Source organism: Rutidosis leptorrhynchoides, chromosome 5, assembly GCF_046630445.1.
Source record: "Rutidosis leptorrhynchoides isolate AG116_Rl617_1_P2 chromosome 5, CSIRO_AGI_Rlap_v1, whole genome shotgun sequence".
Taxonomy (NCBI): Eukaryota; Viridiplantae; Streptophyta; class Magnoliopsida; order Asterales; family Asteraceae; genus Rutidosis; species Rutidosis leptorrhynchoides.
Genome location: NC_092337.1, coordinates 33,040,766 through 33,051,503, shown reverse-complemented (window position 1 = coordinate 33,051,503; position 10,738 = coordinate 33,040,766).

The window sequence follows — 10,738 nt, the reverse complement described above, 5'->3', positions numbered from 1 at the left end:
ACGATCATCATTTCATTCCATAGCCACACCACATGAATCGGAATTTTCCTAATAACAGAAACAAATTTTACGGTTCTACAAACCCTCGACCAAGTAGCTGAATCAAGGTCTCGTCTAATAACTCTCGGCCCAAGGAAAAGATTGGGTTACGGCCCAATTCTACAAATATGTTAAACGGCCCAAAGGATAAACAGGATAAACAATTAAAGAATCCTTGTTGATACCTAATACTCCGTATATGTTAAACGTTTTTTTTATTATTATAACAAGTGACAGCCGACAGGAGAACATGCGTACTCCATCTTGACCCCTCTTTATTATTTTTTTTTTTTTTTGTAAAAAGCAGTTTCATCAATAAAAATAAAATGTTTTCAGTTCTTTATCTCTTCCTTATTAACCGAATAGAAAAAGAAAGAAAGGAAAAAAAATTAAATAGCAGAGATTCATCGATGAATGGTGTAATAGGTTTGGGTTCCTGGGTTACTAACCGGAAGTGATAACATAAAATATATATATATATATATATATATATATATATATATATATATATATATATATATATATATATATATATATATATATATATATATATATTTGAACATGGTGAGATGACGGTTGTGGCTCACGTAAGTGGTGAAGTGGCGACGGTTATCAGCAGGACAGTGGTTCCGAAATAGTAAATAGATGATGATGGTTGTGGTGGTGTATGAGTTAAAACAGAAATAAGAACGCAATCATAGCAGTGACAACAAGGCTACAATTTGTGGCGGTTACATGGTGATGAAGTCGTGATAGTTTTGGTGAAGGTGGAGTTTGTTGTTTTCTCGGTTAACAAGTGAAACATAAGTAATGGTGGTTCGATGGTGGGAAGTGAGGTGGATGGTTTTGATGATGATATTGAGCCGATGAAATTTTTAATCATAAGTTGCACAAGTGGGTGGTGATGGTTATTGTTTCTGGCCAAAAGGTGACGATCACCACAGCTGCAACAGTAATAATTCGATAGTATGGTTCGGTTTGGTGTTGTTCTTTAATTGTACAAAGGGAAACATGAAAGAGTTTTTGAGAGAGGGCAAGAGCTACGGTTGGTGGTTCTTGATGGCTAGCTGTAGATCACGGTGGTGGTGATGGAGATGGTTTGTGGTTATTCGAGGGTGAAGGCTGAAGGTTGAGGTGATAGCTTTTCACATGATATTAGGAGAGGGATTTAGAGAGAGAGTGAGGTTGTAGGATGTCGATGGTTGTGGTGTAGAAGAAGAGGAAGGGATGCAGAGAAGTAAAATGAGTGTACTCATATATAGATATATGGATAATAGGAGATAGATAGACATTTGGATAGATAGATATATAAAAAAAAGTTGTTTGATTTCTTCCTAATTCATTAGTCAAGGATTATATGGAATCTATCAGAAGTAGAAACAAGCGAATAAAAATAAAAGTAAACACAGTAGGTAACGATTTGAAACCAACTCTTGTAATCTAATGCTTGATCTTTTTATTATATGGCAAAAGAAAGTGATGGCATATAATTTGACAAAATTATGTAACAGTTTTTAAACGCGTAATATATCTTTTTATAAATTATAATTAAATTTAATGATTACTAAATATATTATAAATAAAATTATAGAAAAAATACCAATGATAGTAATCATATTCAATAATATTATTATTAACAATATTACTAATTTTACTAATAACATATATATAACATATTTTGATCATTTAATTTTTATATCATACCATATAATATTTATTTATAGAAACCGTACATCTAATTTCATAGTTAATGATATATATTTGTATATATAGTAATTTATTTATTCTAATCATTATTTTACATTCTTGATTCCAATTGAATAAGGTGTATCTTATTCATTCAAAATATAATATATAGAATATACATTTATATTTAAATTTGTATCTCTACTTATAATTATATATATATATATATATATATATATATATATATATATATATATATATATATATATATATATATATATATCTTTACACACTATTGTTCGTGAATCGTCGGGAATAGTCAAGGTCAAATGATTTCATGAAATAGTTCAAAATTTTTGAAACTCAACCTAACAGACTTTGCTTGTCGTGTTGAAATTACACTATCGTATCGAGAGTTTGGTTTAAAATTAGTCGAAATTTTCCGGGTCGTTACAGTACCCACCCGTTAAAGAAATTTCGTCCCCGAAATTTAAGTGAGGTTGTCATGGATAACCATAAGAATGTTTTTCATGACGAATATGAATAGTGTTTTATCATTTTCGATTAATATGGATAAAATAATTCGATCATGTGAAGCGTACGAGTGAAGCTATCACAAAAGAGTGAAATGAAGTGATTAGAGGTTCGTCTTAACTTCTGACATAGTCAAGGTTGATTTTCAGAATTCCAGAAATTTAAAGAAATCTTCTAAACAGAAAGAAAATGTAATTGCACGATTTATTAGCAGATTGTTGGAGTTACGGAAGAACAGAAATATCAAGGAAATGTTTTTGTGATATGCTTAGAAATTAAGTAGAATGAAAGAGTTATGTAACATGACACATGATGAGGGCAAGGTCTGTGAACCATCATCACGTTCCATTAGAAATCTAGCATGACTTACTGTAATATAACCACGTTGGCCCGGCGTCATTATATTATACTAACTCATGCTTCAATTCCCTATACTTCTCCAAAAATCATCCATGATTTAAACTCAAATTTTATAGAAGGATAGAAACTAAAACAGTTTCTTTTATGATGTAACATAGATAGCATGAGGAGATAGATACTTTCTGATAAAGATATTTATGGAGGTATCTTCAGAAATATCGAAGATATTTATGACGATATTTTGAAATTTCTAGATCGAAGGATGATGAAGAAAATGTTTCCGCAAGGATTTAGACTAATTAAGAAGCTAGAGATTTCGTCAGATACTGAATCGTCTGGATTTGTTAAGTACAGGTTTAATCCTGGTGATTTGTCTACAGACTCCTTCATGGTGTGCTCAATCCGATTTTCAGTACCAAATTTTCTATCGAGTGTTCCCAACCCTTCCATTCTTTATTATCAACTTTTGGCCATTAAGACCATCTACAACATGCTGCTTCGTTAGTATTTTCAAAGTTAACGGTTCTGGGTTATCGGTTACCAACCGAGATGGTTTCAGGAGAAGTGTGTTTTTAGATAATTAAACGCTGATGGTAATATGGTGGAATATGAAAGGTTTTTCGATAACGAAGGCGAAAAGACAACGTATATATCAAGGTTATAATAAGGTTAGTCCGACTGAAAAATCGAAGTTGACTTGCTGGAGCTGTGACAGAATTTGGCTAATTTGGAGAGGGATTGTAAAATTATTTTCAATAGTAATATCGTCCAAGGAGCTAGCGCATATACGTGTTAAACCTTTACTCAGGTTCTAGGAGTTTTTCAGGTGCATTACTATATGCATAGATCTTTTCTTCCGTAGATGAAGTGCGGCTGGTTCATCCTCTCGATCGAGGTGTTTTCAAGAATCATGAAAGGTTTGAACGCGGATTGTAATCGTCAAAGTACAAATGAGGTTTAAGATAAAATCAAGTGGCAAACTTGAAGAATTGTTTAGTTTCATATGTTATAATCAATATTTTAATTCGTTTTAATTGTCCAAAGTTAGCAGTCCAATAGTCCAATTGTCTAATAGTCCAATGAATTCATATATAATTTAATATATAATTTAATACGTATCGTGACCCGTGTACCGGTCTCAGTATTGATCACAACTCAAACTATATATATATATATTTTGGAATCAACCTCAACCCTGTATAGCCAACTCCAACATTCACATATAGAGTGTCTATGATTGTTCCGAAATATATATATAGATGGGTCGATATGATATGTCGAAACCTTGTATAGGTGTCCCGTTATTTAAAGTGCGTAAAAGTAAATAACAGAAATTAAATGACGATAAATAAAATTGCGAGAATGTAAATTGCGAGAATGTAAATTGCGAGAATGTAAATTGTGAGAAATAAAATGTAACTAGTTAGCTAGGAACAGTTAGCTAGGAACAGTTAGCGTGAATTCTTAACAAAATTTCAATTAGTTAATTCGTTTGTTTCTAACAGATTTTATTTTGTCCAATGTTTTGTTCATTATGCCACTTGTTGGATTCTGATAGGTCAAAATCTAAATATGAAATTGAATGAAAATGGTTGTTCTGCGGTGAACGGATACGTATATCTGTGGATGTAAGTAGGATAGTAAATGACTGTTGAATCAGATTCGAAGAATGTACAGTGTAACTTATTAATGTGAAATCTAAATATTCCTCGGGTATTACCTACCCGTTAAAATATTTTCACCATTAACAGTTTGTACAAAAGAATTTTTAATTACAATCTTTATGAAAATATACTTACATATATATTTTCTTCAGATGTAATCATGGATCTAATGAGTTAATATGATATTAATCTCATTTAATTTACGGCTAGAATCAGAGTACATAATCTCTAAAACTTTAGAAATTACATAATCATCATGTCGAACGAAGATTAATGAGGTAGAACGATACGTAAAGCGAAGATAATCGATGTAGAACGATATGTAGAACGAAGATCATATTCGAAGTACAGATGGTGATATTGAGGCGTGTGATGTTGAGGCTTGTGTTATTGGTGGTACCGGTGCCGATGCTGGTGGTACTGTTGGTGTCGGTGATATTGCTGAAACGGTTATGTTTTGCACCATATTCTCCAAATTGATTTCTCGATCGCGAAGTTCGTTATCTTCTTCTATTATTCCAGGATGATTGTCGGTAGGGACGAGCGAGTGAATAAGATTCTGAATTTGAGATAGTATATAATCATGGCGAGATATTCGAGAAATGAGGGTGAAAATGGTGTTGCGGATAGGTTCGCCGGTAAGTGCTTCAGGTTCTTCACCAAGAGGTGAATTCGGTTGACGTAAAGGATCACCTTCTTCTTGTCTCCAATGATTAAGTAGACTACGAACCCATCAAATAAATTGGTTGATTCATTCTGGTGACGCTGCTTTCAGAGCTGGAGTGGGACTCCATATCGGAATCCGAGGGACTTGAACTAATTGTGAGTTCTATTGCATACGATTGAATAAAGGATTTTTCGATATGAAATGATTTTTAGATATCGGATGATATTCTAATTACATAGAATACCTATACATAGTACAGAAGATCACGAAGGGATTTAAGGAAACGTGTCCGATAAAGTCTACAGTTACAGATACGCTAAGATATGATTTTATCTGTACACTATCTATCAATTAAGCGCAGGAAGTCGTGTCTAGACTTAGGAATAATAAGCAGGTAATTTTCCACTAGGAATGATAAACAATACGTATAATATGCAGCTAAGGTCGAAGTCCAGACTCGTTAATGCATCCTAACAACTATCAGGTAGACACACTAATGCAAGACCTGGTTCGCTAGGACCAACGCTCTGGTACCACCTGTGATGACCCGTCCTTATCCACCTGGACGAAGTTATCAACATTTGGTCCCATTGCGATGATCGACTCCAAGTAATGTCCTTAAAATGAGCAAATGCACAGCGGAAGACTTCTTTCATACTTGAGAATAAACATGCTTAAAAGTGTCAACCAAAAGGTTGGTGAGTTCATAGGTTTATTATAACAATTATTTCAATATCTTAATAGACCACAAGATTTCATAATCATAAACATAATACACTCGCAAGTGTATGTAAAGCATTCTAAGTGGTTGAGCACTTGGTAACCATACTTAACATTTAATCAATGTCGCATATTCCCTTTATTATGAAATCTCACTACACCGTACCAAGTGTAGTCACCGAAACGAAGTACTGTGCAACCGTTGAATACTGGTCGTCCAGTCCGGTTGGAGTTGTCCGGCCCGATAGATCTATCAACAGGATTCGCGTTTACAATACCAATGTAAATAGTAGTTACCAAGCTACAGGGAAATATGCCAGTGGTACAACTCAACGTAGAATATATTTTAAGTACTTGTGTCTATTTCGTAAACATTTATAAAAAGCAGCGCATGTATTCTCAGCCCAAAAATATATATTGCAAAGGCAATTAAAAAGGGAGCAAATGAAACTCACCATACTGTATTTTGTAGTAAAAATACATATGACGACATTGAACAAGTAAACAATGTAGGGTTGGCCTCGGATTCACGAACCTATATTATTCATATATATATATATATATATATATATATATATATATATATATATATATATATATATATATATATATATATTAAATCATGTACTTGTAGTCAAACAAATATATATGTTATTATTAGTAATATAACTTTTATGTTAATAACCTATATTCATTATATATAAAAATATTAAGTTTTGTTATGTTACAGGTAATAACTATATTCTTGTATGTATATACACACACCTATATATATATATATATATATATATATATATATATATATATATATATATATATATATATATATATATATATTATTTATTTGTTAAAAAAAATAGTAATAATAATAATACTTTCATAATCTTAGTAATGGCAAAAATAATAATAATATTAATACTTTATATTACTAATAAAGGTGATGATGTTAATAGTAACTCTATTTATGATAATAATATGATACTAATAATAATACTTGTAAATATATAAATTTTACGTGTTAATGAAAGTCATGATACTGATTTTAGTAATTACATAATAATAATACTTGTGTTAATATATCTAGTATACTTATGTTAATTTTTGTTCATAAAAAGATATTAATACTAATATCTATGAAAAATAATAATAATAATTAATACTAAGGAACTACCTCAAAAATTTGGCCAAAAAGAATTATAGTGAGCCTGCCAGGCTTCGAACCCAAGACCCCTCGATACCGAACACAATCCCAACCATCAAGCCACTTCTATTTTTTTCGGATTTTAATACCACTTATCATTATTTAACCTGTCGTGATATTATTAATATGATCATGGTTATGATCTTTCATCGTTAACACCATATCAATATTATCATTTCCCTAGTATGCCAGCTATTATCATCAATTTAAATCAACCTCCTCATCCTTATTACACATCCATCCTCCTAGATCTCATGTACCATTTAATGTAACATAAAATCATGCTCTTGACATTCATTATCATTGTACTATTACGATCATCATTTCATTCCATAGCCACACCACATGAATCGGAATTTTCCTAATAACAGAAACAAATTTTACGGTTCTACAAACCCTCGACCAAGTAGCTGAATCAAGGTCTCGTCTAATAACTCTCGGCCCAAGGAAAAGATTGGGTTACGGCCCAATTCTACAAATATGTTAAACGGCCTAAAGGATAAACAATTAAAGAATCCTTGTTGATACCTAATACTCCGTATATGTTAAACGTTTTTTTTTTATTATTATAACAAGTGACAGCCGACAGGAGAACATGCGTACTCCATCTTGACCCCTCTTTATTCTTTTTTTTTTTTTTTTTTTTGTAAAAAGCAGTTTCATCAATAAAAATAATATGTTTTCGGTTCTTTATCTCTTCCTTATTAACCGAATAGAAAAAGAAAGAAAGGAAAAAAAATTAAATAGCAGAGATTCATCGATGAATGGTGTAATAGGTTTGGGTTCCTGGGTTACTAACCGGAAGTGATAACACAAAATATATATATATATATATATATATATATATATATATATATATATATATATATATATATATATATATATATATATATATATATATATATATATATATATATATATATATATATATATATATATATATATATATATTTTTGAACATGGTGAGATGACGGCTGTGGCTCACGTAAGTGGTGAAGTGGCGACGGTTATCAGCAGGACAGTGGTTCCGAAATAGTAAATAGATGATGATGGTTGTGGTGGTGTACGAGTTAAAACAGAAATAAGAACGCAATCATAGCAGTGACAACAAGGCTACAATTTGTGGCGGGTTACATGGTGATGAAGTCGTGATGGTTTTGGTGAAGGTGGAGTTTGTTGTTTTCTCGGTTAACAAGTGAAACATAAGTAATGGTGGTTCGATGGTGGGAAGTGAGGTGGATGGTTTTGATGATGATATTGAGCCGATGAAATTTTTAATCATAAGTTGCACAAGTGGGTGGTGATGGTTATTGTTTCTGGCCAAAAGGTGACGATCACCACAGCTGCAACAGTAATAATTCGATAGTATGGTTCGGTTTGGTGTTGTTCTTTAATTGTACAAAGGGAAACATGAAAGATTTTTTGAGAGAGGGCAAGAGCTACGGTTGATGGTTCTTGGTGGCTAGCTGTAGATCACGGTGGTGGTGATGGAGATGGTTTGTGGTTATTCGAGGGTGAAGGCTGAAGGTTGAGGTGATAGCTTTTCACATGATATTAGGAGAGGGATTTAGAGAGAGAGTGAGGTTGTAGGATGTCGATGGTTGTGGTGTAGAAGAAGAGGAAGGGATGCAGAGAAGTAAAATGAGTGTACTCATATATAGATATATGGATAATAGGAGATAGATAGACATTTAGATAGATAGATATATAAAAAAAAAAGTTGTTTGATTTCTTCCTAATTCATTAGTCAAGGATTATATGGAATCTATCAGAAGTAGAAACAAGCGAATAAAAATAAAAGTAAACATAGTAGATAACGATTTGAAACCAACTCTTGTAATCTAATGCTTGATCTTTTTATTATATGGGAAAAGAAAGTGATGGCATATAATTTGACAAAACTATGTAACAGTTTTTAAACGCGTAATATATCTTTTTATAAATTATAATTAAATTTAATGATTACTAAATATATTATAAATAAAATTATAGAAAAAATACCAATGATAGTATTCATATTCAATAATATTATTATTAACAATATTACTAATTTTACTAATAACATATATATAACATATTTTGATCATTTAATTTTTATATCATACCATATAATATTTATTTATAGAAACCGTACATCTAATTTCATAGTTAATGATATATATTTGTATATATAGTAATTTATTTATTCTAATCATTATTTTACATTCTTGATTCCAATTGAATAAGGTGTATCTTATTCATTCAAAATATAATATATAGAATATACATTTATATTTAAATTTATATCTCTACTTATATATATATATATATATATATATATATATATATATATATATATATATATATATATATATATATATATATATATATATCTTTACACACTATTGTTCGTGAATCGTCGGGAATAGTCAAGGTCAAATGATTTCATGAAATTGTTCAAAATTTTTGAAACTCAACCTAACAGACTTTGCTTATCGTGTTGAAATTACACTATCGTATCGAGAGTTTGGTTTAAAATTAGTCGAAATTTTCTGGGTCGTTACAATTATTATTTGATAACATTAATATTATTATTACTAATTATATTATTAATCTTATTAGAATATTAATTATTATAATTATTAAATATTAATATATATATATATATGTATATATATATATATATATATATATGTATATATATATGTATATATATATATATATATATATGTATATATGTATATATATGTATGTGTATATATATATATATGTATGTATGTATATATATATATATACATATATATATCACGTACAAAATCAGAATCAAAATCAGTTTGTTGTACCTTTCATACTGTAATTAATTGGGAATCCCGTCTATAAACTAGTACCAATCACGACCAAAGCCAGAAGAATAATCCAAGGATCAGTTACACATCGACTTCATACGCATTTTTTTTATTTTCTGTTAAATATTCTGTCGACCTTAAATCCTTTATATACGTGATCAATTCCAATATTAGATAATCCATACAACCTTCTTTCATCAACAAACGACTATACATTACCTTTATCTACCACAGATCAATCGAATTTAATTGAAAATTTTAAGAAACACCATCGACTGCCCTGTTTCATCACTTTTTCCTCATAAATTGAATTCAAATAAATTGTCAAAATCTAAAAGTGCAGTCATGTTAGGATTCAGTTATGTAAACTATCTGCAAAGTTTGAAGCTTCAATTCCTTTTCTTGCTTTTTAATTTTGGAATCAAAGTGTGATTTTAAAAAGTCAAACATGTTGTTCATCGTCAAATTCAAGTTCAGACTGATGTTTTAGGATCAATTGTTGAATCAGATAGTTTCTATGAGTCGTTTACATCCTTTTTAATGTTATAAGCTTTGCCTAAAACATCCTCAAAATCAAAATCAGAGTTTGAGTTCAAAACTTGTTCTTCGAGACTGTTAATGTCTTTATTTTTATTTTTATTTTTATTTTTATTTTTTTTTCAAATCCCATGTAGATAGGTCGTACCTGTACCCTAGCAATTCCTAAATCGAAATAAAAATCAATCCGTGTTATTCTCTGGTCGAGTAAAGTCACGAAGAAGAAGAGGAAGTAGATAACAGATAGATATACTTTAAATAAATATTAGGATGGTATATACTCAGAAAAACAGAAGATGGAAGGGTGGTTAAGGGATGTTTGGGTTTAGCAAGAGGTCTCGGGTTCGAGCCCGGTTCGGGAACTTTATTTTTTTAAAGGCTTTTTGAGGTAGTTCTTGATTTCCAAAAACCTTTATTATCATTATTATTGTTATTATTATTAGAATTATAATTTATATCATTATTATTATTATGATTATAATAATAATTATTATTATTAGAATTT